This window comes from Meriones unguiculatus, chromosome 5, assembly GCF_030254825.1.
Source record: "Meriones unguiculatus strain TT.TT164.6M chromosome 5, Bangor_MerUng_6.1, whole genome shotgun sequence".
NCBI classification, from domain to species: Eukaryota; Metazoa; Chordata; class Mammalia; order Rodentia; family Muridae; genus Meriones; species Meriones unguiculatus.
This window is the reverse complement of record NC_083353.1, coordinates 45251868-45278694: the sequence shown is the minus strand read 5'-3', so window position 1 is coordinate 45278694 and position 26827 is coordinate 45251868. Positions and strand designations below refer to the sequence as shown.

The 26827-nt window shown below is 43.5% G+C and overlaps 1 non-coding gene across 1 annotated transcript; it reads left to right on the top strand.

The window, feature by feature from the left end:
• The first annotated feature begins 19306 nt into the window (after window positions 1-19306).
• Window positions 19307-19413, top strand: LOC132654466 (U6 spliceosomal RNA). Its single transcript, XR_009592107.1, has one exon. It is a non-coding gene; the product is annotated as a U6 spliceosomal RNA (small nuclear RNA).
• The last annotated feature ends 7414 nt before the right edge of the window (window positions 19414-26827 follow it).

The following is a 26827-nucleotide window of genomic DNA, read 5'->3' as shown; positions in this document are numbered from 1 at the left end:
GTAAGCTCTCCAGACCTTTCACTTCCCTGATAATTTATCCTAGGAATAGGTAAATCAGTAAAATAAATGTAACTAAATAGCATATCCAGGTACACAGTGTGAGTTATTTAGTTCACAGAAATGAACATGAATTCTATAGTAATTTTAAAGTCTATAAATTAAGGAAATGAGTATGTTAAGAAGAAAACGTTCTTGTTACCCCTTGCAGAACACAGTCCCTTGTGGTGTTGGTCTGTCAGAGCTCAGCATCTCCTCTGTAGCTGCTGAAAACCCCTCTTTAGCCTTCTCCTCCCACAGCCTGCCTGGGTTCCTACCACCTTCTGAATTTGCTCTTGGGTGCAGAGCACTTACCCAGATTGACATGGCAGGGGAGGACTGTGCGCTTGAGGAGATCCTGTAAATCTTAGGTGAAGGGAGAATTTAAGGCCTCTCTGTGACATGTTATTTCTGTGTCTGTAGAAGGTGACATGTTCCTGATGAGGTCAGGGAGACCTGGCATCGCAGTGGAACATCTTCTCTGCCTGGTGATCTTACTCCCTGTGTCCTGATAACAGCCTCCTGGGGAGGGCTGAGAACAAACTTTATCTGAGCTGCCTTGCCACACCTGCTGGAGTGATCAGAAAGTTTGCACCAAATGGACAACCATGTCTTTTCTCACGTTGAACTTTTGATATAATTCTAATTAATTTAGCTCCCTGTGATGCCTCTGTTCTGAGATTCAGGAACTCCTATGAATTTCCTACCCACCCAAGGTTCTTCCTTCTACAGGGTGTGACCTTTCCCCAGGTCAGTCTTCCCTTGGAGCAGCTTTTTTATTAACTATTTTCTCCAGCATTTCCAAACTTGTAGTTGCAGGATTTTAGCTGTGAGTGAAATCTGAAGGTGAATTGTGAAAGAAATCAGATGCAATGCAGAGCACTCAAGGCAGAGCTGGTGAGCCAGGGTGACCACAGGCAGATGGGACACAGCTGAGGCTCAGGACAAGCTGGGCTCTGCTCCATGAGCAGCCTGAATGTTCAGGTTCATCCTTGCTGACAGAGGCAGGAACAGGGTCTGCAACTATATGCAATTGTGTTTCAGAACCAAAACAGTTCTATGAAACACATTATGAGCCCTGGTATAAAACATGACACTGTGAGCTGTAGATGAAGCCCTTAGACATCCAGCCCAGGTCATTATTTTTGCCCAGCAAGTGCTCTTTCCCACTGGTCATCTCCTCACCCACAAATGTGGAGTTTTTAAAAAACAGACAACCCTTCACTCTCAAGGCAGATGCTGGAGCCCTGAGGTAGGACTGGCAGTCTTCTGAGGCTTTGATACAGAGTGTGTTGTGACCTGAAGCCCCTGCAGAAAGTCTCTACAACACAGCATGTTAATAGTGAATCAAGGTTCTGATGCCAATTAGCCTCATCTTAGGGATTCTCACCATCATTAATAATCAAATAGTCACTGTTCTCTCACACATGGACCTTTAGACGATGATTATATCCTTTTCACTGCTGATGAACACGAAGAGACAAACAGTGGTGTAACTAAGGCTCACAAGAATCTGACACGGTAGAATATTGGATCATTTTTGAACGTATGTCTTGAGCAGAAGATAAAGCCATCTAAGATGGACATCAGCATGAAGAAGCTCATGAGCAGCAGGATGGTCCAGGTGGCCCTTTCTTTGGGGATGCTTTTGGAGAAAGGCTGGTGCTGTGAAGATGCCAGGCCTGCTCTCTGTGCCTGCACAAGAGAGCCACCACAGACCTGCCTGAGAGGGCCATGACACCAAAAAGAATGCTTCCCAGAAGATGAACAGTGTTGATATTATGTACTTCCTGGGGAAACTGAGGCATACAAAAGAGCAGTATTCAGTAATATAGAGTAGGTGGTGTGAGGTCACATTAATGGTAACAACCATGGAGACAGATGATAAGGTTGCTAGAAATGGACGAATAGAATGAAGACAGGGCAAACAACCACTATAAGTTGTAACATGTGGCCAAGCAGTTTGTCACCTTCAGTGTCTAGGATTGAGGGGGATGGCCTGCAGATCAGTCAGGAGGCAAGAGGTACAAATGGAGAGACCCCCTTAGAAATCTATTTAAGAAGAAAAGCAATTTACATATGATGTCATCCCGTCCTCTGAAACATTAAAATATCTGCCTATGAAGTTTACAACCAGCAGCAGCAGAAGGTGGATTAGGTCACGTAAGCCAATGGACAGGTCAGTGAGGTTGGGCTTGTGTCCACTATTTAATGTGAGGACGTGGAGGAGGGGAAGGGTACTGTTACATGAGCTCCTGATGCTTATGTCAGAGAAGAAGGGGTTTCTGAGGTTATTGTTAGTGGACAGTTTGCTGTTCTGATACATCTTATGAGGTCGAGAAGCATAGAGCAAACCTTGCAGGAAAACCAAAAGATTCTGTTCATGCCAGACACAGCCTTGGCCATAGATTCAACCATGCCTCACCTCAGGAAATCCTATCAGCTCAGCCCAATTCATCATTTTCCACTTAAAACCTCAACTTCAGTTCACCCCAGCCCCAGAAGGCCTCATATAAATTAACAACTGCTGTGCATCACAGAACACACTCCCTTTCTCGCTGCCTCCTGTGCAAGCATCTCTGGGAACTGTCCCTGCCTTCATCTGCTGTTCTCTTGCTGTCAGGTACACAAACAGCTAGTTTTGGTGGATTTGAAGGAGGACGATTACATTAAATTAGAAATCAAAAGACAGTATGTTTGTGGGTTTGACAAGGACAGGGCCATTTATTTCAGTTCTCTCTTCATTCTTTCACTCTACTAGCAAATATTCTTAATGAATTTCTCTTACAAAAGTTGAGATTTGTGAACTCCAAAAACAGACTTCTTCAAATTTCACCCACAACCTGACACCTTCATAGAGTGTGACTTGAGCACTCTGAGGCTGAAGTCGACTCCTGTGGACTACGTGGATGGCCTTGTGCCTGTATCTGGGACCCACCAGGAGTGACATGAGATGAAGTGTAAACACCAAACATGGAAGTGTGCCCAGCCCACGGTGGTCTCTGTGATGTGCAGCTGCCACTCTCCTCATGAGGGATGTGTGCCTGTGGCCTGGGAGAGTTAAGGCAGCTCCGTTAATGACTGCTCAGCTCTGTCCCTGTCTGAAACAAAGAAACAGACACGGGGAAAGAAAGCAAACGATGTAACCTCTGTGCAATCCTCTGCTGCGCTCCCATGGGCTTCTGTCTCTTTGAATCCTGACACACGTCTGTTCACCTCGACCATGTTTCAATACCAGAAGTCGAGGTGAACAGACACATGTGGTCAAATATTAGCAAAGCAGATTCTAACATTTCCTCTCCTTTCGCATGAGAATTCACAGTGGGTTGTGTGAATGCAAATAGAAGTGCAGTTACATGAGCTTCCAAGCCATTCCATTATATGGTTTCAATGGAAGGGAAAGTATCCAAGCCAACATGAATGGTATATGCCCTAGGATTCTGATGTCATCTCTCCATCAAGTTATTTCTCCAGACTCCAAGGTCCTGAGTCTAAACTTTACACCAGGAAGTTTGTCAAATGGTCTGCTGGCAGAATGTCTCTGAGGGAACACATGCATTAACTTTCACTGTAGGATCACACATACGGAGGAGGTGAAGTAACCAACAACAGTGCTTGTGGTGGTGGGCACTGGTCAGTATGTTTAAGAGACAGAGACAGGAGGACCCCAGCTTTGAATCTAGACAAGATATACCCATAAGGGCTTTCAAATGGGTACGTGGGTAGAAAACTTGATCTTGAGTCAATTCTCACAACCTATGTAAAGGGAGAGAGAGAGCCAACTCTACAAATCTGCCCTCTGGCACACATAAGGACATTGAAATTTTCATATTTTACAGTGAAATGTATTAAAATATTAAAAGAGTTATTTAAAAATCAAGGCTGTAAGGTGAGACTATTTTATAGTTATTTAGACCATGTGACTAACATCAGGTATTAAGGGGAAAAAATATTAAAAGTCATAAACTCAAGGTTCCATCTAAGAACTCAGGAAGAAAAGCCATCGATGTAATTCAGCATATAAACAAACAGAAAGAAAAAAATCATATGGTCATCTCATTAGATGCTGAAAAAGGCTTTGACAAAATCCAACACCCCTTAATGTTTAAAGTCTTGGAGAGGTCAGGGATACAGGGCACATAGCTAAACACAAAAGCAATATACAGCCAGCCTATAGCCAACATCAAAATAAGGGGAGAGAAACTTAAAATGATTCCACTAAAATCACCACCAAACAAACCAGGAGTCAGAGATCATAGCAGGGAGAGCTTTGTTCAAGCTTGGGAAAACAGGATAAAGAACATTACTTCACTTTCCCTAAGGAGAAGGTTTCAGTGGGTTTGTGGAGTAATAGATATTTCAGCACTTGCCATCATGCCTGGTCCCATCCTTTCCTTCCAAACCAGCTTTGAATCTCCCATCATGTGTCCTTGTTAGCACACTAACTCTAAGGAAGGGGAGAGTAAGTACCACAATTCTATCTGCTTAGAATATGAAAGAACCTCATGAAAGGATAAATGCAGACTAGACAAAATGGAGGACAACAGAGGTAGCAGGGATTCAGGCCAATAAAGAGAGGTATTTACAGGTGCTAAAGATGTCTGTTCTTATCTGAGTATTATTTTATTCTTTCGAGGATTCTTTTAAAGTTGCTATGACATGATTTTGAGTCAAAGTAGTGGGATATGAGAGGTGCATCTGATTCTATCAAAGGACTTGCGTTTCTGAACTGCTAGTAACCTGTCATCTCCATAGTTTACAAACTACCTAGACAAAAGTTATCCAAGGAACAGGAACATACTATGATCCCCTTCCTTAAGTATAAGTGTAGATGGGCATGCCAGCATCATGAACCAAAAGGAGCCTTCTGTTCCACAGGCTTTGGGAAAGTATGAAGCCTACCTCCACATACAGTCAAACAATGGGCTCTTTGCTGTGCATCCCTGAACAGCGATATCCTCCATGATGGACTGCAGACATTACTCACTTTTGCCACTGTGAATGCCTCATGTTGTTCTGTGATAAATTATTGCTGTCAGCTCCACTATGCTCTGTGGGAAGTCTTTCAAATAAAATCATCAAGTTCGTGGAGCCCTAGGAAAACCTCCGTGAGACCCTCGCTCCACAATATCCTAAAAGGATAAAAGGAAGCAAAACTAAACAATGATGTTCTCCCACCACTGCATGCAGAGTTCCATCTGGCTTTCAGTTTTGACACTGTGCACTGAAAGGAGCTGCATTTTTATATTTACAGTGTGGTTCTCACTACGAAGGATGTTTTATGGAAATACTTCTTTAAATGGCTAATGTTTCAAGTCTTTTCTGACTGCATTATTGTCTGTTGCAAGCAAGCTTAGACCCACCATCATTTTTCAAGTTGCTCCATGTACTGGTTTGCTTCCCTGTAGTGATGAAACACTGTGAGCAAAACCAACTCGTAGAGATAAGAGTTTGCTTCAATTTACAGGCTATAGGACATTAGCGAGGGAAGCTAGGGCAGGAGCTCAAGCAGGAACTTAAACAGAAACCACAGAGGAAGACTGCCCATCTGCTTTCTACCCCTGGCTTTCTTAGCTACCTTTTGATGCAGGGTATTTTATTCCATTGTGAGTCCTAAGGTGTGAACTGTAAATACCTGTATCTAATTGTGTTGTGGCTCAGTATTTGAGCCAAAAGCTTTCTGTGTATTATAAACAAGTTCTTGTGGTATGGCTCAAAACTAGAACACAGCTTTAATCCAAGACCTTTCTGTAAACTGGATTAAAGTTAACCCTAGGTCAAGAGTCAAAGCAACCAACCAGCTGACAGGGATTCAACTGACAGGAGGGACATTGAGAAGGAAGGTACGTAAGACAACATGGAGAAGGAGAACACTTTTTCCTTCTGAGACATGAGCTGAATAGGAAGAGCTTTTTCCTCTGGGACTTGAACTGAGAACAAAGGGCTTTATCCTTCTGGGATATTGTTGAAATAAAGTGAGCTGCTTCTCTGAGCTACCAGGTTTTCACCCCAGCATCTTGCTCCTGACTCTTTATTGGTAAACTCAAATGATTGGAATTTTGTTTTGTTTTTAAAATGACAACTTCTCTTATTGAGACTCACTCAGGTCAATGTATCAAGTTGACTACTGAAGATAACTAGGAGATTTTATTTGGTCCCTTCAAAGCATGTTGCAAGGTCCTTTCACATGGTATATGGAAGTGGGCTGCACTGCTACTGAATTTTTATCAAGGTGACACAAGCTAGGGTCATGTGGGAAGAAAGAACCTCAATCCTACATCAGACTGTCTTATGGGCAAATCTGCAGGATATTTTCTTAACTCATGATGGATGTGGTAAGTTACACTCAGTGTGGAAGGTGCCATCCTTGGGCAGGTGGTATGAGAGAGCAAGCAAGCAGGAGCAAGGGCAGTAAGCAGGCAGTGTTCTTCTGTAGCCTCTACCTCAGTTCCTGCCTCAAGGTTCCTGCCCTGAGTTTCTGCCCTGATTTTCTGTAGGTACAAGGTTACTGTGTTATTCAAATGCTGCCTTCTGTACCCCTCACATCTGGCTGAAATCCTTGTTCTGAGAATCACCTGTCTCGAGGTTATATAAACTGTGCTCCTCAATAGTCCCAGGTATGCCCATGAGGCTGCTGACAGCAAACTGATGAGCAGGGGAGAGAATAGGGCTCAACTGCCTGCCAGCCAGGGGAGGAGGACTTAGAGGAGGAAGTAGGGGATTTAGCCAAGGGAGAAATCTAAGAGACACCATGAGAAGCAGCTAGGCAGGAAAGCTACAAAGTGCAAGTATCTCTGGGATACGTGCTGGGAGGAAACCAGATTAGCTTAGAGAGTTAAGAATAGAGTAATAACTGCTCAGTATTTTGTTGTGAAGCTTGTTATTAAACAAATATGAGTCTCAATTGTTTTGTGGTAGTTAAGAGAGAAACTAAAAGCAAAGTTATATAAAATAACTATAAAAAAATTTCCTTGGTGATGGCCTGTAATGTGGGAAGTATATGCTGAAATAAACCATTTTCTCCCCAAGATATTTCTGTTCATGGTTTTATCACACTAGAAAGCAAAGAAGGACACCTGTGACTGCCACAGTTGTCAAGATACAGGTGTAGTAGGATTCTGTCATTCTTATTGTCCCTGTCCTCTGTCCATTTCTGTTCTGGAGATATGAGTAAGATGTGATGAGGTATTAGAAATATAATATAAGATAAACATACTAAAAGCTGTACTCCTAAAGAAGCTAAACAAGAAAGAGGACCATGGGTGAGATGCTCAATCCTCACTCAGAAAGTCAAACAAGAGAGAAATCAGAAGAGGGAGAAAACCGGGAACAGGATAGGAGCGTACCACAGGAGGCCTCTGAAAGACTCTACCCTGCAGGATATCAAAGCAGATGCTGAGACTCATAGCCAAACTTTTGGCAGAGTGCAGGGAACCTATGAAAGAAGGGGAAGATAAAAAGCCTGGGAGTGTAAAGAGCTCCACAAGGAGAGCAACAGAACCAAACAATCTGGGCCCAGGATTCTTTTCTGAGACTGATACTCGAAACAAGGACCATGCATGGAGATAACCTAGACCCCCTGCACAGATGAAGTCCAGGGCAGATCAGTCTCCACGTGGGTTTCCTGGTAATGGGAACAGGGACTGTCTCTGGCATGATTTCAGTGGCTGTTTCATTGACCATCCCTCCTGTCTGAGAGGGGATCACCCTTACCAGGCTCAGAAGAAGACCATGCAGACAGTCCTGATGAGACATGAAATGCTAGGTTCAGAGGGAAGGGGAGGAGGAACTCCCCTATCAGTGAGCTTGGGGAGGGGCATGGGTGGAGATGAAGAAGGGAGGGTGGGATTGGAATGGAATGAGGGAAGGGGTTTCAGCTGGGATACAATGTGAGCAAACTGTGATCAATAAAAAATAAATTAGGAAAAAGAATTGATGAAGTCACACAGACCCACCCAGCACCAATGCCACAGCAAAGTGGGCTTGAAGGAGATTTGGATGCCTTACTTGAGGGATTACAACCACTTTCCATCTCTGGAACTACAACCACTGCCCTATTCTGCAGGGAGAAGCCATGGTTTTCCTAAGCTGTGCTATGTGGCTAAACACCACTTACGCTGTGAGCTGACTTCATGTACTTGACTGTGCTGGGGCTCATGTTGGGGGGGGAGGGCTACTCTGTCACTCACACTTGTCAGGCACCAGTATACCAGGTTAATTCAGAGAGTGTTTCGGTTGTCTAAATGCTCTTCCAGAATGTCTGGCTCCTTTGACTAGGGACCTTCATAAATTTAATTTGGGCCTGCTACTGCAGGAGTTAAGATGGGGACCTTTCCTAGCTTGGTCCAGGGAATGTACAGTTGGTGTCAGAGAGAGCCTTGTTGGCAAAGAGGAAGACAAGACAAATTGCAGGACAGGGACTGTACAGGCTTTTTCCCCCAGTGGATCCGCTATCAGGTTTGCACAGCACTGGCATCAACATGCTATAGGAGGGGACTCTTACATTCTAGACCCTAGAGAATTCCAGGAAGGAGAAGAGAAGCATTTCACACAGGTGAGAAAATCTGAAATGCTGGGACTTGGAGGCAGGAGGAATATCCTTAACTAAGTCTATCCTGCAGGGAACTTCATACCACAAGGTTCAGCTGGGCACTCACTTGGGCCTCTGTTACCTGCAGCGTCCTGATTACCCCACTAGTCTCTCCTCATCTCAAATCTATCTACTTAATTTCTCTTCCTCTTCTGCTTTGTAAGGTGGCGACATCTCAGGAGTAAGGAGGAACCAAGAGTTAGATGCACAAGGATGGGAAATGAAGGAGTGAGCAAACCAAGGGTCCAGGGCCAGAACTCAGGAGGGGACTGAGTACAAACTACAGAAAGCAGGTAAGAAAACTCTGCCACCTTCCCCTGGGAGAGGTAATGCAACAGCTCAGGCTAGGGTTTGGGTTCTCTGGGGCAACCCAAAGATGTCATGGCTTTATTGTTCCACTCAGGGTTTCTGACCAATGGCAGCAGCAGGGATCCTGAATGTGACCAACCCAGGTGAGCCGCAAGGCATTGTGGGAGGCAGGCACCCCAATCAGGGTAAATTCCTCTGCAGCCTGTAGTAGGTGGGGGAAGCTGTCACAGCCTCACTTGTGTCCTTGGCCTTAGTCAATGGCCTTATGACAGGAAGGTGATTCTGGTTCTAGAGAGAAGGCCAGATGAGGAGAGACCACATACAACCTACAGGGAGATCCCAGGAGCAGAGGAAAAAGCTCACACTGAAAGGGGTACCTCTTTGGAGAGGTATTAGTTGGGTTAGTTAGTTAGTTAATTAGTTAGTTAATTAGTTAGTTAGTTGTTTTAGAATGAAAGTGTTTATTTTGGTAGTTTGAGGGTGCAGCCCATCATGAGGGGAATGACATTATAGCAGGAACATGAAGCTGCTGGTAAAATTTCCAGATTCAAGGAACAAAGATGAACTGTGGTGCTCAGCTGCTTCTTTTTAACCCAGCCTAGGAACCAAGCCCAGGGTTATCCACAGTCAGTGAGTCTTCCCACCAAAAGTACACTAGTCAAGAGACTTTGTCACAGACATGCCCAGAACATGCTGAGTGAGGGTCCTGTGGATTCTGGGTCCCATAAAGCTGACAGTATTCACCATCATTCCCATGACCAATACAGGGCTGCTGGGCTGTGTCAACAATGCCAAGCTCTGTCATGTTCCTTCTCTTACTGTTGTCATTCTGAACAGCATTTGTGGATCTAGAGACAAGGCACAGGAGAGGCAGGGATGTCCAGGGATCTTGAACTGCAGCATTGATATCTATAGGAAGGACGTTCTCCCTGGGTGCCTTCTGAGGAGGCAAGAGCCTGAACAGGGCTCAGAAGAGTACTCAGCGGGCTCTGGTGCCACTATCCTACAAGCCTCCGAGCTCTAAGGAGGAAATTAGTGAGACAGGTTGCTGGTCTTCAGGGTTTAGATCCTTTTCCAAGCCTAAGCACAAGAAAAGACAGCAGTGAGGAAAGTCAGTGCCTTGTGATGTTCAGTTGGGGGCTGGGAGGAACTTAGGGGGAGGAACTGAAACTGAGAGATTTTCTTGGCCCTGGAGGAATAATCCTTCATGTGGGCAGTGTGGTCTGCTATCGTACTCACGAGGTCACCATGGACCAGAATCCTTTGTTTTCATTTCAAAATCTTACTGATTCAGCTCTGCCAAGGAAGGGGAAGGGGAGTTGTGTAAACCAAATGTTGGCTTTCAGGGAGCTCTCAAGAATAAGAGCTATCTTTTTCTTGTAGAGAATGAGGGAAAATGTAAGTTTTATGCTGAGTCAGAAGCCAGAGAGCAGCAGTAACTGGTGTTGACTCCTTCCACCTTTGTCTACAGTGACAACATCCACACTCACCGACAGACATCTTTCTGAGGTGTCCACCATGGGCCAGGCAAAAGAGCTTTTCTGCAGGCTGTCTTCTGGTGAGAATACAAGAAGTCTACTCCTGGATTTCTTAGGAAGCACTTATGAAGTATTAAACACCTACTGTCTACTACTTGCTCAATTCCCCAACACCCTGAGAAGTAAACACTTCCCTCCCAGTTTGACAAACCAGTAACAAAGGCTCTCTGAGGCCAACAATCTTCTCAGTTCCATCAGGGGGTAACAGGTCCAGGCTTAACATCCATCCTGACCTACTCTGGACCTCTGGCCATTAACAAGTTCTCTGGACTAGTGGCTATATCCTAGTTTCTATGAGATCACAATGCCTGAGACCTGCTTCCCAGGATGTTATAGTTAATAGACAGAGATAGAGGCCCTCAAAAAGAAAGAGATCTCGAAAAGAGAAGCCATGGGATCATGTCAATAAGTACATAAAAGGCCTTTGTGAAAGTCTAACAAGTTTTTGTTAGACAGTGATAGATGAACATATTTCCATCTAATAATGTCTCTATTTGACATCTTTATAGTCAGTGTTATCTTAAATTGGGGAAACTCCAGATCTTACTATTTCCCACTTCTTTGATAAGATTCCATGCATTTTGCACAAAGTTTGGCCATAAGTCTCAACATCTGCTTTGATAGTCTTCAGGGCAGAGGCTTTTAGAGGCCCTCTGTGGGAGGCTCCTATTTTGTTTCCTGTTTTCTTCTTCTTCTGATGTCCATCCTCTTTACCTTTCTGGGTGGGGACTGAGCATTTTATTCAGAATCCTCCTCTAGATTACTTTCTTTAGGTGTACAGGTTTTAGTAGGTTTATCCTATATTATATGTCTATATGAGTGAGTATATACCGTATGTGTCTTTCTGCTTCTGGGATAGATCACTCAGGATGATCCTTTCCAGGTCCCACCATTTACCTGCAAATTTCATGATTTCCTTGTTTTTCATTGCTGAGTAATACTCCATTGTATAGATGTACCACAATTTCTGTATCCATTCTTCAGTTGAGGGGCATTTGGAGGTGCACAAGGAGAGCAACAGAACCAAAAATTTTGAGCACAGGGGTCTTTCCTGAGACTCATACTCCAACCAAGTACCATGCATGAAGATAACCTAGATCCCCTACACAGATGTAGCCCATGGCAGTTTAGTGTCCAAGTGGGTTCCATAGTATGGGAAGAGGGACTGCTTTGACACAATCTAATTGGACTGCTCTTTAATTACTTTGTTTATTTTATTTTATTTTTCTTTATTAATTACACTTTACTCAATTTGTATTCCCCCCGTGGTTCTCTCTTTCTCCTCCCATCCCAATCCCTCCCTTCCTCCAGGGAGACAAAGGCCACCTCCTCTGCCACATCAGCCCTGGAAGTCTTTCAGGAACCTGGATGGCAACTGGATGGCAAATGGCCTGTTCCAGAGAGTAGGACAGAAGCCAGCACACTCGGAGAAGAGGTGTGGGCTTTTCCCACCCAGCTGAGCTCTGTTGTATGCACATTAACATGTTCATGGAGCCACTGTGGCAGCATTTGGACTCCCCCCTTGGCATGAGTTGGGTATCTGATAATGGGTGCCGTTCCTTTCCTCTGAGGGTTCCACTCCCACTGGCTACCTTGTGTGGAATCTTAAACAGTAGATGTTATAGTCTTTGGGAAGTTTTTAAGCCTATATGGCTCATTTCTTATTAATTTACTTACTTACTCATGATGTGGTAATGGGACATAACCCAGAGCCTAGCACTTGGCACACAAGTACTCTACCACTGTGCAACAACCCCAGGCAGTCTTTGGGTTTTTTGTTTTGTTTTGTTTTGTTTTGTTTTGTTTTGTTTTGTTTTTTTAATATCTGCTTAGTTCCTTACGTCTCCAGTACTCTCTGGAAATAGCACAGGAATTGAGAGTAGAAGATTACTTTGGACTCATTTGGTCTGAGGGAAAATTAGCAAGAGTGGATTGACGACATTGTGACCTGATCCATCATGCAGACGTGGCAAGGAAACTTGGAGAAAAGTCTGTGCTCTCCTCGCCCCAGACAGCTGCTGATCAAGACAGTAGAGTCAGCTCCAAGGGGAAGATGCTCCCCTGGGAGGCCAGATCTCCATGCTCTCCAGCAGGAACTTGTCAGTGACAGCAGCTACAACTACAGGCTGCAGAGGTGCATTAAAAACCCCTTCACCAAAGCTGCACAGGATCTCCTCTGCACAGAGTCCATCTGGGTAATTGCTCTGCACCCAAGTGCACAGTCAGGAGGTGGCCTGGACCCAGGCAGGCTGTGGGAGGAGGAGCACTGGGAGGCAGGGAGGTTTTCAGCACCTGTGGAGGAGACCTGAGCTCTGACATGTTTTCTTCCCAGGATGTTCCAATGCTTAAGGTCCTAAAATTATAACCTTTATAGGATGTCAGGTAATTTTAACTCCTATTTACTTTGCTGAAGTAAATTACCAATTTTACTTTATGGACATTAAGTTGTTTGGTATAACATCTAGAGGTTTTCAGAATTGCTCATTTGTGCGCATCTTGTGAGGAGGTGAGGTTTTAATTTCGAATGCAGACAAATGCACTTAATTTTACTTCTGTTGCATATGTGCTATAAAAGAATCATTTTTGTTACCCTGGCTTCTGTAGTGTGACTACTTAGAGGCACTGAAAGCCTTAGGAAAAGAAATGGGCTATATGTTCAAACCTTGTCTAACAGCCACCTCCTCACTGACTTTTACCTACTAGAATTTCTTAAGAATCTTCGCATTCCTTGTTTAATTTTATGTCATCCCTTCACCTTGCTCTGCTTGTTGGAATAGTCACCTGAGGTGCTGTGATGATGATTTAGCCAGGACAATGATTGTCAACTATACAGTGAAGATGGTCCTAATGGAGATGATACCTGTGTCCATTAATCTTTTCTGTGTTCCAGTCTCTGTATAAACATTCCTTTTTCAGAATAGAAATGCCCAACTATCTCTTAGTTGCAGGAAACCTTTGAAGAATTGAGCCCCACCCTGTCCTGTTGCCTCTACTTGGTTTTCCCCAAACCTCATCTTTTGAAGAACCTATGTGAAGAGATGGACAGGAACTGACCTACTTCCCTTGTCCTTGAGACAATGAGAACACTGGAAGGAAGGTCACAGTTGCTCAGGAAGAGTCACTGGGTGGTGGGGGAAGCAGGTTGGGCTGTGGTAGGAACCAGTGTCAACAGCTGGAGTCTGTAGAGCACTCCTCTAAGTCTTCTTATTTCTTTATGTTTAAAGAGTATTTTCTTTCCACTGACTTCTACAGAGAGATTTTTAACAGTAGTTATTACGAATATTTTAACTGCGGGTGTGACCCTAAGCTGAACCTCACAATCCTATCCATGGACAAATGCAGTGGACATTTCTTAGCTGTCTTCGGAGCTAGCTGCTGGTCCTTAATTGAACCCTCCCAGATGTTGGCTCATAGCATCCCGGACTGCAGCCCATCCATGGTATCTCTGCATGCAGCGTCTACACCTGGCTGGTGGCTGTCTTGCCTTCACTGTGGTGCCAGCCATGTCTCCCCAGTGTCCCTAATTTTCCAAGCAGAACAGCACAATAGGAAGGACAGGTTCTCCATTTAACTGCAGTCCAATCCCAACCACAAACAGTACAGACACACCCCTCAGGCCTTTTGCCCAGTTTTGCTTCACCTTAGGTGGTGATGGTGTGACATGCTGCTGTCAGGCATCATGATCACGGCAAACCAAAGTCCTTTGTGGGCATGAGTCTGGACATGACGTGTAAGTGTGGGGCAACCACACTGTGCACCATCTTCTCAGTCAGAAACAGATATGTTTGAACCCGTGCTGCAGAGGAGAAGACAGATATCCTGCCCTCAAACTTCTCCCTGGATTCTGTCCACCAGAAAGGTCATAAGTGACCAAACTTGGAGCAGGGTCTGTTAGGGCTTTCTGCTCTCTGCTTCTGTCCTGACCACTGCATCAAGTCCACTGTCTATGAAATGTGTCCCTAGTTTGGGGCTGTGGGAGGTTCTATGTCTCACAGGATGGTGAAGGACTTAGCTTTTCATGGGATGCCACTCTGTGGAACTGAAGAGACTGCTCTTAGATCCCTGCATGATGGGACTTTTAGCAACACTTTGCTCTGAGGTCCAGCCTTCGCTGCTGGCTCTCACCAATGAAAGTGCAGATTTCTACTTGCTGCTTCTTTCTCTATATTGGGCATGCTTTCTAATCTGCATGCAGAGGCCCACACCTCCATCCCAGTGCACAAAATTCCCAGATGCGGGTTAGTCAGATGTGACATTTCAGAAATTCATTTTCTGTGACCGTGATGTCCTTCCCTTTCTTCAGAGCAGCAGAGGCAGAAAGAGTGTGATTTCTCCATGTGCAAAATGCACTGTTGGTGCAGGACACAGTGGCTAGGCAAGGGACACTTCAGCAATTCAGGAGGCAAACTACACTTACACATAAAGTAAAAATGAAACATTTTAAAGTCTTTTTTTCTTTTAAAGAAAACAGTGGTATATTGGCTCAGACGTCATTGTATGTCTTTCCTTTAATGAGCCATGATGTTTACATATGTGAGCCATGTTTGCCTGAGGAACGTGATTGCTGGTTTAGTTGTCTGTAATAGATAACTAATGGAATATTTTTTACAGCATTTCCTGGGGCTGCATTGAGGAAGGTGACCTGGTGCCTGGGATGCCAACAGAGTATAACTGGACTGTACTCTGGAGAAAAGGGCTACTTTTCCCATTGCTGTATCTGTGAATTTAACCTGTAGACAAAACTTTGCAGTGGCTTTAAAGTAATTATAAAGTAAACTCACAAATCATAATCATTATTGTAAGCCCACAGCACCCAGACAACCCTGTCCCTTAATATCTGTAAGGGCAGTTAGCCAAACCACACTGAAAATGACAGCATCCACCACCGTTGATTCACAAGTAATTAAAGTTTGGGATGGTATGAGGATTATATTGCTATGTCTGTAAATCTTGTGTGTTTAAAATGAGGTAAAGGAGCAGGTAGCTATATCTGAAATTACACTTATGATATTACAGTGTATAATATATACAAACAATATATTTCAATATTCCTTTTTCCCTTTTATTAAACACATGTACTAAAATACATGCATGTCACAAAGGTTGTGCTGGCTCCTAGCGATCAACTTTGACCCATTAAAGACTGAAACAGATAAATGTCTATGATTGACATCTTTGCTGAGCTTTTGATGAGAGCAAACTGTCTGTTCTCAGTCAAGATGAAAGCTGATTACACAAAATAGCTAGAAGAATGGTCAGTCAAGGCCAGAAAGAGACAGTGGAACAGGCCTGAAAGGTAGGTACAGAGCAGAGGCTGTGTGAGGTCATGGTGCTCATGCCTTAGAGCACTGCAGCATAGCTGTTGTCCACACCAAGTGCTTGCATGTTCCAAAGGAACACAAAGACCTGAAGATGTCAAACACAGAGAAATGACAGTATGTGAAAAGGTGGAAATTATCCTGACTTGGTCAGAGCAGGACACACAGATGTGCTGAACTACAATACTGTACCCCTCAACAAGTACAAATCTATGCCAATTAAAATGGAAGCGAAGTCCACTTGTCGAGATTTTTACAATTGTCTACCTCAGTTCTGAAACTTTAAATAGCATAACTTGTTCATGGGTGCTAAACACATCCCTCTTCTCTGGAACTTATGGATCCTTAAGTACACAGACACAGAATAAGCTACAGAAAGCAAGCACCTTACACACCTTAACTTTCTGATGAAATTCCTTTTCCATACGTGAGGGGACATATTTACAGCAACATTGTCTTCCCGTTTAAAAAATGTGAATGAAAACATAAACAGGCGCCTTAAATTGTGTTGTATTTACTTATTTGAAGTGTGTGTGTGTGTGTGTTATGTCTCTGTATATATCAGTGTGCTGTTTGCATGTGCAGTGCTCACAGAGGGCAGAATTTGGCATGGAAACATGTATTCTAAATGTAGGCTTAGCCACTGAGCCGACTCTCCAGGCCAAACACGTATATTACAGTAAATACTCTATCTAATGTCTTTCATCAACATTTCCTTATAATTTAACTCAAGATTTATTTAATTTTATATTTAATTATTTGTTTGCATTATATGCAGATGAGCTCAGGTGCCATAGAGACCAGATGAGGTCATCCATGCCCTATTGCTGGAGTGACAGGTGGCTGTAAGCCAGTTGACTTAGATGCTGGAACTGACCTCAAAGGCCCTGCAAGACCAGCCAGAGCTCTTAACCTTTAAGCCCTGGCTTCAGCCTCCTCTCTCTGCACTTGACTGTGGCTATGACTTGACTCTCTGCTTTGTGCTCCTGATTTCACCTCTCATTAACGATGGTCTATGACCTGAGAGTTAATCCAAATAAACCCTGTCCTCCTCTATGCCAGTTTTGATTATGGTGTTTTAGTGCAACAACGGAAACAGAAAGGGGAAATAATCAAAACTTTTGAAGCTTTTCCTATATCTGACAAGATGACAAAACAAAAACCAGGGAATGCCCCCAAAAAACTCAAAATAAGGCAGTGGTAAGGAATCATTTCTGTAATACATGATCATTTTAATACACAGGAAACTTGAAGCAGCAAGGGAGCCCACCTATAGGTACACAATCCAGGCATGACTGACAATGAGAAGGTTTGGCGCTCAGGAAAACTTGAGTACTGAGGGGTATATTGGGCTGGGCCCACCAATATTCCTAAAGGCAATAGTGTTTGGTACCAATGTTGCTGTTACTGTTTGTGATGAATAATTTCTCTTGCCTTTCTTCTCAGATATTTCTTCTATTTCCTTGTCTCATACAATGAGAAGAATCAAGACCCTTTATGGAGTTGTTGACACATTATACATTTTTCTCTGAGGTAGGCATTGGGATCTCCTTCAACATTATCCTCTTCCTCTTCCACCTTTTTGAGTTCCTTCTTGAAAGCAGGCTCCGGATCATTGACCCACTCATCAGTCTCTTGGCCCTCATCCACCTTGGGATGCTAACAGTCATTGGGTTCGCAGCTGCTGACATTCTTGCATCTCAGAATATGTAGAATGACATCAAGTGTAACTCCCTGTTACACTTGCACAGGCTTTTGAGGGGCCTCTCTCTTTGTGTCACCTGCCTGCTGAGCATCCTTCAGGCCATCATCCTCAGTCCCAGAAGCACCTGTCTGGCAAAATTCAAACCTAAATCCCCACAGCAGAGCGTGTCCCCCCTTCCTGTGCTATGGGCCTTTACATGTCCTGTGGTGCTCACTCCTCCTTCTCCTATGTTGCTGAGTACAATGTCACCTCACATGGTCTCATATTTGTCAAAGAATCTTGCATTATTTTACCTATGGAGTATAGCAGCAGACCCTTATTTTCCATACTGAGGATATTTCGAGATGTGTCTTTTCTAGGTCTCATGGCCCTCTGCAGTGGGTACATGGTGGCTCTCTTGTGCAGACACAAGAAACAGGCTCGGCGCCTTCACAGAACCAGCCTTTCTGCAAAAGTGTCCCCACTGCAAAGGGCCACCAGGACCATCCTGCTGGTCATGAACTTCTTCGTCCTGATGTACTATTTGGACTGCATCATATCTGCCTCAAGACTGATGCAGGACAGTGACCCAGTCCACCACAGTATCCACATGATGGTCTCCAATGGCTACACCACCGTCAGCCCCTTGCTGTTCATTGGCACTGAGAAACGAATTGCTTGCTTCTTACGATCCTTGGTGGGGAGGACAGCACATGCTTAACAAGTAATTGAAGGACCAGTTCACTTAAGGAGCCAACTGACAGATGCTCGCTGACAGATGGTGAATCCCAGGCTAGTGTTCATGCTCCTCCAGAAAACTGAACAAATGACTCCTGCTTTGTTAAACTGCTTCCATTGAAATGTGGGTTACAACACCTGTGGAAATTTGAGCCAAATGTCTTCATGCGCATTTCTGCTTGGTGTCAGCAGGGGCCACCTGTTACACATCACAGATTAGGATGCTCTGTGCACTTATCAATAAGCTACACTGTGTAGCACTTTTTAATAAGCCAATCACCTTAACACTTTGTATTTTACCTAATTAAATATGGATGCATTATCACAAAATCGCATATCATTCATCAACAGTTCTTTCATAGTTATGGAAAAATAATTGATTCAAAGTCTCAGATGCTTGCTTGTTTATATTAACAGCACTTAACCACAGCCACGATGGAAATAACTCTCTGTCCGTAAGCAGATGAATGTACCAACTACGTGTGGCCTTTATATATCATGGACTATTACTCAGCTTAAACAGGAAGGAAAGCCACCTGTAGGTGTAGGTCCACCACAGAGGAACACATACTTCCCGTGACATGTCAGTCACAGAATGACAAGCTTCTGTATATCTAGGGGTGGAACTGAGAATACTGTACTGTAATTTTTCAAGAAAGGAAAATGCAATGGTGTTTGCCAGGGGTTGAGGAATGGCACAGTGGAGAATTATTAATTGGTGTAGAATGACCATTCAGAACAAGAAGAAAAAACAGTAATCTTCTGAAACCCAATGAGAGGCTGAAGGGGTGGAGGGGTCTGGGCTGGGTAGGGGTGAGGTAACAGTGCTTTCTGCACAAGCATAAAGACTGAATTTGAATCTTCAACACCTATGTAAAAGCCATGCAGGGTGTGAGTTCTTGTAGCCTCCAGCACTGAGGGGAGGGGAAGGGCTGAGGTGCAGAGGTGCCCTAAAGCTTTATGTGGCACACTGATCCCTTGCTCTCTCCCCCAGCCTGCATAAACATCACAGACTGCCCTCTGGGTAGTGATTGTCCTTTACTCCCCGTTTCTTGGCAGGAAATATGATCTTTTCCACAAAGTAAAACTTCTCGTGCTTGCTTCGGCAGCACATATACTAAAATTGGAACGATACAGAGAAGATTAGCATGGCCCCTGCGCAAGGATGACATGCAAATTCGTGAAGTGTTCCATATTTAAAAAAAAAAAAAAAACTTCTCCCCATAGTGATATAGTTTCCAATCTCCCTGTCCCACCTGCCCCAATAAACCATGCTACCACACACCATCACACTAAAATTGACCAAGGAGGACACCATCATACCAGACACCCATCGTACCAAACACCATCATACCAGACACCATCATATGAGACACCATCACGACAAAAGAGATCAAGGAGGACAGCATGACTGAAGAGACCAAGGAGGAAGAGAACGAGGGAAACACCATCATACCAGACACCATCATACGAGATACCATCACAACAAAAGAAATCAAGGAGGATACCATCATAACTGAAGAGACCAAGGAGGAAGAGAACGAGGGCGACAACATCAGGCCTGGCCAGCCACAGGACGCTGGCCCAGCTCTCCCTCAAAAAGAGACCGAGGACAACATCACACTTGGCCAGCCTCAGGACACTGGCACAGCTTCCCCCCACAACCAGCGTCAACGCTGGAAGCGGGTGAAGAAGACAATCATGAACGGCCTCAGACATCTGTGCTGCTGCTGCCTGCCACCTGCTAAGACAAAGGCCGCCTCATGTAAGAACATGACTCCAATGAAAAGGGACCTTGGAGCCACCCTCAGCACCAGGTGAGTGCATTACTTCACTTCATTTTATTCACTTTTCCTTCTGTCCTTTGTAACTAATCTCTCCCTAGTGCTATAGTTTCCAGTCTGCCTGTTCTACCTGCCCCAAGATGGGTTCCCATGTTGAGAACTGAGGCCTACAAGCAGCCTGATGGGAATTCTTTAGAAAGAGCCTCCTGCCATCCTTTTGCAAGTGCCCTGCACCCACACACATGCCAAACCCATCACAGGTTACATTGCTTGAGTCCTCAGACCCAACTCAGAACAAAGCCTGGAAAACTCAGTCTTGGAGTGACTGCAGTGGTAGCTGTGCTCTCTCTTGACACCAATTCTGCCCTAGTTACTCACCTCTTGCATATCTATTCTTGTTCCTTCAAGGCGACCATTCACATTGGATCCCACACTCACCACCACATGCCACACTGTGAAGATGTGGTAGGTGTCCTAACAAGTCTAACTAGAGACTCTTGGAGGAGCAACCCACTGTGTCCCTGTGTCATGGCAGCCTCAAGCCCCTCCCTCGTGTATGTACCAGCTGGACAGATCTTAAGGCTGCTTCCATTTCTTCAAGTCTCTGCCCTTTGCATATTCTTGCACAGTTAATCAGCCTTGCACAGCCTTTGGGGAGAGTTCTGGGAAGCCTTATCTTTCCATCCTAGTATCACAGTGGTAAGACTTCATCTCTTGTGTTCTTTCTCCCTAGACTGTATAGTATAAATGATTTATAAAATCTTCATATTATAGTATAAAATGATCTTTATAAAACTTATATTATTATAAAGATTTATAAATCATTTACACTATAGTATAAAGATCATTTCAATGAACTTTATATAATTTATAATATAAAGATTTATAGATAATTTATACTATAGTATACAATAAATGATAGTATAGGATAAATTATAGTATAGTATAAGTGATTTATAAATCATTTATACTTTAGTATACTATAAAGGATAGTAAAGTATAAATGGTAGTATAGTATAAATGATGCTATATATAGTATAAATGATAGTATAGTATAAATGATACTATATATACTATAAATGATAGTATAGTATAAATGATACTACATATAGTATACATGGTATAATTTATACTATACTATCCTTTATATTATACGATCATTTAAATGATAGTATAGTACAAATGATACTATATATAGTATAAATGATAGTATAGTATAAATGATACTATATATAGTATAAATGATATAATTTATAGTATAAGTATAATATATTTATACTATAAAGTATAATATAAGTAAAGTATAAATGGTAGTATAGTATAAATGATACTAAATATAGTATAAATGATATCATTTATAGTATACTATCATTTAGAGTATACTATAGTATAAATGATTTATAAGCCTTTATAGTATAAATTATATAGGGATCATTTAAATGATCTTTATACTATAGTATAAATGATTTATAAATCTTTACAATAGTATAAGTTATATAAAGATAATTTTATGCTATAGTATAAAGATTTTATAAAACATTTATAGTATAAAGTTTTATAAATCATTTATAGCATAAAGATTTTATAAATCATTTATAGTATAAAGTTTTATAAATCATTTATAGTATAAAGATTTATAGTATAATAGGCATAGAATTGCTTCATCTTACTAGATATATATGTAGGTTCATTATCAGTCTTAATTTGTGAAGGTATCCCCAAAATTTCCACTATTTCCAATAACTGTGTAATTACACAATAAGCCTTTTCAGCACTTAAAGCAGTTGCCCGTTGAAACCCTGGGTATACACCTATGGTACGGTGTACATACCTTTGTTTTCCAAATTCTGCAGAATGAAACACATCCATCTGCCATATTTCACTTTTTTCGTATCCCTAGGCTTACTTCCAGCACGCAGTCGAGTGTGGTTATACAGAGGACATGTGGGACATTTTTTATTATTTCTTTGCTTGTTGCCCAAGTTATAGAAAAATAAATTATCTTTTACTTTTAACATCGTGTCTTTCATGAAATGTTGAGGTGTTGTAATTGATCACTTTCCTCATTTGCTTGTACCAATGGACCTGGAAAGCCTGTATGAGATCGAATCTGCGTGATATATAACGGAGGGTTTCTACTTTTGTTAAGCCTTTTGCAGTTGCATGAATAATAAAGTTAATTCTAAACCATCAGGAATAAAGTCAGCAGTTTCTATATGACAAACAACTCATTCTACATATTGAGAGCCAGCAATTATATTAAGATTCAGGGAAATCTACTAATACCATAAGGATTACATACAATTTTGAATTTTGAATCGATTTTTGAACTGAACTATATGGTCTTTTGATCACCTGGCTTTTATGTGTGTGTGTGTGTGTGTGTGTGTGTGTGTGTGTGTATTTGTGTGTGTGTGTGTGTGTGTGTCTGTGTTGTAAATCTTTAATCTCTCACTTGAGAGACACAGAAAGGTGGCTGTCTGAATTTGAGATCAGCCTGGTATACAGAGTAAACGACAGGACAGCCAGGGCTACACAGAGAAAGCCTGTCTTGAAAAACAAAAAAACAAAAAATGGTGACCATCAAAAAGCCGCAGTTTTCCATCTGTAAAATGGGGACACAGTCATTGCAGGATTCTTAGCAAGAATGCAATCCTTAAGGCTCCAATATCATCCATGGTGGTCAGCACCCTGGAGGGTTGCAAAGCCATTGCAAAGGCTTTGGGATCCATTTTCTCTCATCAGGAAAACTAAAGGAGTTCAATAGTCTTAGCCTATTGCTTCACAGCCACCACCCTCTGCCTTCGGGTGAACCAGTTTAATCCTGGGAGGTTTTCCCAACTAGTCTTAGGGCTGTGTTCACAAATCCCACACCCAACAGTGTTCAGTTGGACTTAGCAGAGCATCCGGGTTTTCCTGCCCCTACCCTGAACCCCACAAACCCCAGAGCAAAATGACACTGGCAGTAGCTGACGATGCTTTTTCCTCCCTGATTCCACTGAGACTGTGTTATTAGGATTTCACTGCTTATTCTAAAGAACAAGTTAATTTTCCCTTTTTGCATCAAATATGGAAAGGAATTACCCACTCACTGAGCTTCGCATATTTGCACATAAACTGGACTCTTACAGGAGGAAGAGGGTCACTGGCACCAAGGGAAAACTGGACAGAACTGACTGGCTGGCTCAGGTCCCTACTCCTTTAGCTACCTGCCTTTCCTGCTACCATGCCTTCCCTGTCCTTATGGGCAGAAACTGGGGGAATCAGTGTGGTTGGTGCCCAAGCATGGCTAGGTCATTCCTTGCTCTGACATCATAAAGAGTCCTTGTGAGGAATGGTGGAACCTGGCCACATAGAGAACTCACTGGGACTGGGTTTGGTCCCATCAAGTGTGGCAGCCATTGGTTGCTAGATTGAATGGTTTGAGAGTTGGTGAATCACAGCATTGGCCAGCTCCCCTAGGACAACCAGACCTGTTGACCCTCAGCAGATTGAGTTTCCCTCTAACACTGTCAGTTTTGTGGCAATCGCTTCTATTTATTCATTCATTGGTTTCAGGCATGATTATGCTTACCATTATATTCTTCATCTATCTCATGCTCACTTTGATTGTATCTCGCTATCACAGTATTTATATCAACTACACAACACGAGTGATCCATTGCCCAGTGACACTTCCGTACATGTACATGGAGAACTTTGAATACATTCCCCTGATGACACTGCCTACTGCCCACCCCTTCCAAGCCCCTCACTCTTTCCCTTTGCTGTTCAGCACCTTGCTTCCCAAGTACAAGTACGGGCCAAGTGCCGTGGACTCCTGTCCAGAGGACTGATGGACACACGGGATGGTCTCTTAAGGAAGGACACCAATGTGTCTCTGGGCTCTAGCACTAAGTCTCCTCCTAGCTGGTTATCTCAGGATCTTCCTGGCAGGTCAAGAGGCATGAGTCCAACAAAGGGGCTAGAGACAGCTCAGATCTTGTGATGGTGATTGTGGAACAGGGCAGCTGAAAAGGAATTCAGGGATAGAATAAGTGTAAGTCTAAAAGGAGCTTGCTCTTTGAGGAAGGATGGGACTTTCCTTGGTGAGACTTGCCATGCCCTGTCCCTCCAGCCTACTTCTGTCCTTCTCTCTGCCTGCAGCTGTACATTCATGGGTTATCTTCTGTTTTAAGGAGGGTGATTATGGCACCAAGCTAGGGTGTTATCAGGCACCGGAGGGGAGGGCAAAAATGATTTTGAAGCAAAGAGTCGAGTCTGTGCTCTTGAGTTCTGCTGGTCCTACAGGTCAAAGAACATATTCAGGAACAAAAACCGCCTAGTGCTGGAATTATCTGCCCAGCACTGCACAGACCCCAAGCCCCAAAATAAGCATCTGTCTTTTTGGAGAAGCAGGGGACTTTTTATTGTCAAGGGCAGTCTACCCAAATTTCCAAGTCTAGGCTTGGATAAAACTCCTTCCTCCAACCTTAATCTGTTCATGTTTGGGGAAAGGCAGTGGGTAACAGAACCTTCATGGTCCAGCAACAAAGCCCTTCAGGTTCCTTTCTGTTTTGCCAAGGTATTGGTGATGAGAGGAGGGTCTATGGTCTGTGACTTCCAAAAATCTGATATCTGATTACAGAACTGGCAAGTTGCACTTTGTTGCCCGTTGCTGAACAGTACCTGTGTCTCCCTTTCATTGTGTGATGGTTTAGTTGACTAGACTTGCTATCCAGTGCTCAAGTGAGTGATGCACGTTCTCTGAAGAGTGAACATCCTTGTTGACCTCCTGTAAACTTCCACCCAGTTTCTCTGGCGTATGTCCCGCAGCTTGGGTGCATGCTGTGAGGTCCACTTAATGTGAAAATCTGATGACTTTTGGTGGGAGGTGACAGCAGCCTAGCTTCAGGAGCATGGAAATGGCTGATCAGCCCTCCACCCTCAAGCGTTGTTGTCACAAGCACTTGTGGCTAGGCCCTGCGTGTAACAGCAACCTTGAACTTTTGAAGCAGTTGGGAACCTAGGTCATGCAGAAAACAAAAGCAGTCCTTCCTCATCTTCTCTTTGCTATTGCTTTTGTATTTGGTGAGGCAGGGTCTCCTGTAGCACAGGCTGGCCTCAGCATTCCTGTGTGGCCAAAGAGGACTTGAACTGATCCTCCTGCCTTCACTTTTCTAGCTTTTCCAACTGCCAAGTGTTTATCCTTTATGAGACTTTCCTGACTTTCACCCCAACCTCTTGTCTAAGGTCCATCAGCTGACCCTTGAAGGACTCTCAGTCAGGGCACAGCTAGTTGTGTCATGTCTAGATGTAGAGTGTGTGTGTGTGTGTGTGTGTGTGTGTGTGTGTGTCCTCCTTAAGGTTTGGGTGTCAAAAGTCCCACAAAGAATTAAGTGTTTGAACATTGTTCCAAGCAGGTGGCACCATGTGGGGCAAACTGTGGACCTTGGGCAGTGGGCCTAGCAGGAAGAGGTGGGCCTCTGGGCATCACTGTGGACAGACACTGGAGTGTAACAAGCTTCCTCAGGCTCCTACTGCCCCACTGCCCTAGACCAGCTTTCCTGTCCCTGAGGACAGAATGTGAGGGAACCATGGGGATGTGCCTAGTGACCACTTGTCCATTCTTTGCTCTGACACCACAAGGAGCCATTGTGACACCTATCCACTTAAGGCTCTGGCTAAGCCTGCTTGTTGTCTTACAGAGCAGAAGCTCTTGGTTGGAGAGCAACTGGACTTCTGTGCCCATGACAGACTATACTCACATTTTAGAAGCTGTTTTGACCACCATATAGTAAGTGCCTTCTGTTCTCTAACCTACAATATTTTATTATGTTTGTTTAATAAACATAAACTCTCCTTCTATTCCCTCCCTCACACACTCACACCATTCTCCACTCCTCTTGTCTTACAGAGCAGAATAGAGAGTAACTGGATTTCTGCACCGTGACAAGACATTCCTGGATTTTTGAAGATTTTGAACCATCATAGTAAGTTCATTCTGTTTTCTATCTGAGAACATTTTATTATGTTTATTTTATACACAGAAAGTCTCCTCCAATTCATGTAAGGGACCCTCTTTGTTTTAAAGTAAAGATTTTTGCGGATGGGGTAATCTGGAGAGCTGGCTCACCATTTCAAGAGCATGTACTCTTGGAACTAGGTTTGATGTACAGCTCTTCTGTTGGAGATCATAACTGCCTGTAGCATTATCTAGATAGACATTATCACCATGTAATTGATGTGTAGTAGCAGAGAGTGCACTTGCGTGTGGGCATGTGAACATGTGTATGGATGCCCTCAGAGGCCCATGGTGTAGGATCTCCTAGAGCTGGGTTTGGAGTAATTGTGAGCCACCTGACCTGGATCCTAAGAACCAAATTTTGGTAGGTCCTTTGCAGAGCTAGTTGTACCTGGACTCAGGGGCTGGCTGCCCCGCACGGACACCGCCGGGCTTGGGAGGTGTCTGTTGTTCTATATACTTCTCTTGCATCTAATTTTATTCGTGCCTGCTCTCTTCCAGTACAGGTGAGCTCAGGGTTAGGGGATGACCGTCCTTTCTTATCAGTGGCTCTTAGTTTCTAGAATCCTTTGGTTGGTTCTGCCAGTTTGCAGTTGATTCCTGTCAAACCAATCTGTCATATTTTGCTCTACACTGCTTTGGAACATACTTCATTCTTGTCTATCTAAGCATTTAAGTACCCAGTTAGGTGGTCTGAAATGTGTCTGACCTCTTCCTTCCTTCCTTTCCTAGTCTTTTGGATGTAGGAATTCATAGCTCTAAATACTCTCCTAGGCCTGATTTTAAGTCTGTCAACTTTCTCATTGAACTTTTTGGCTCTAGCCAT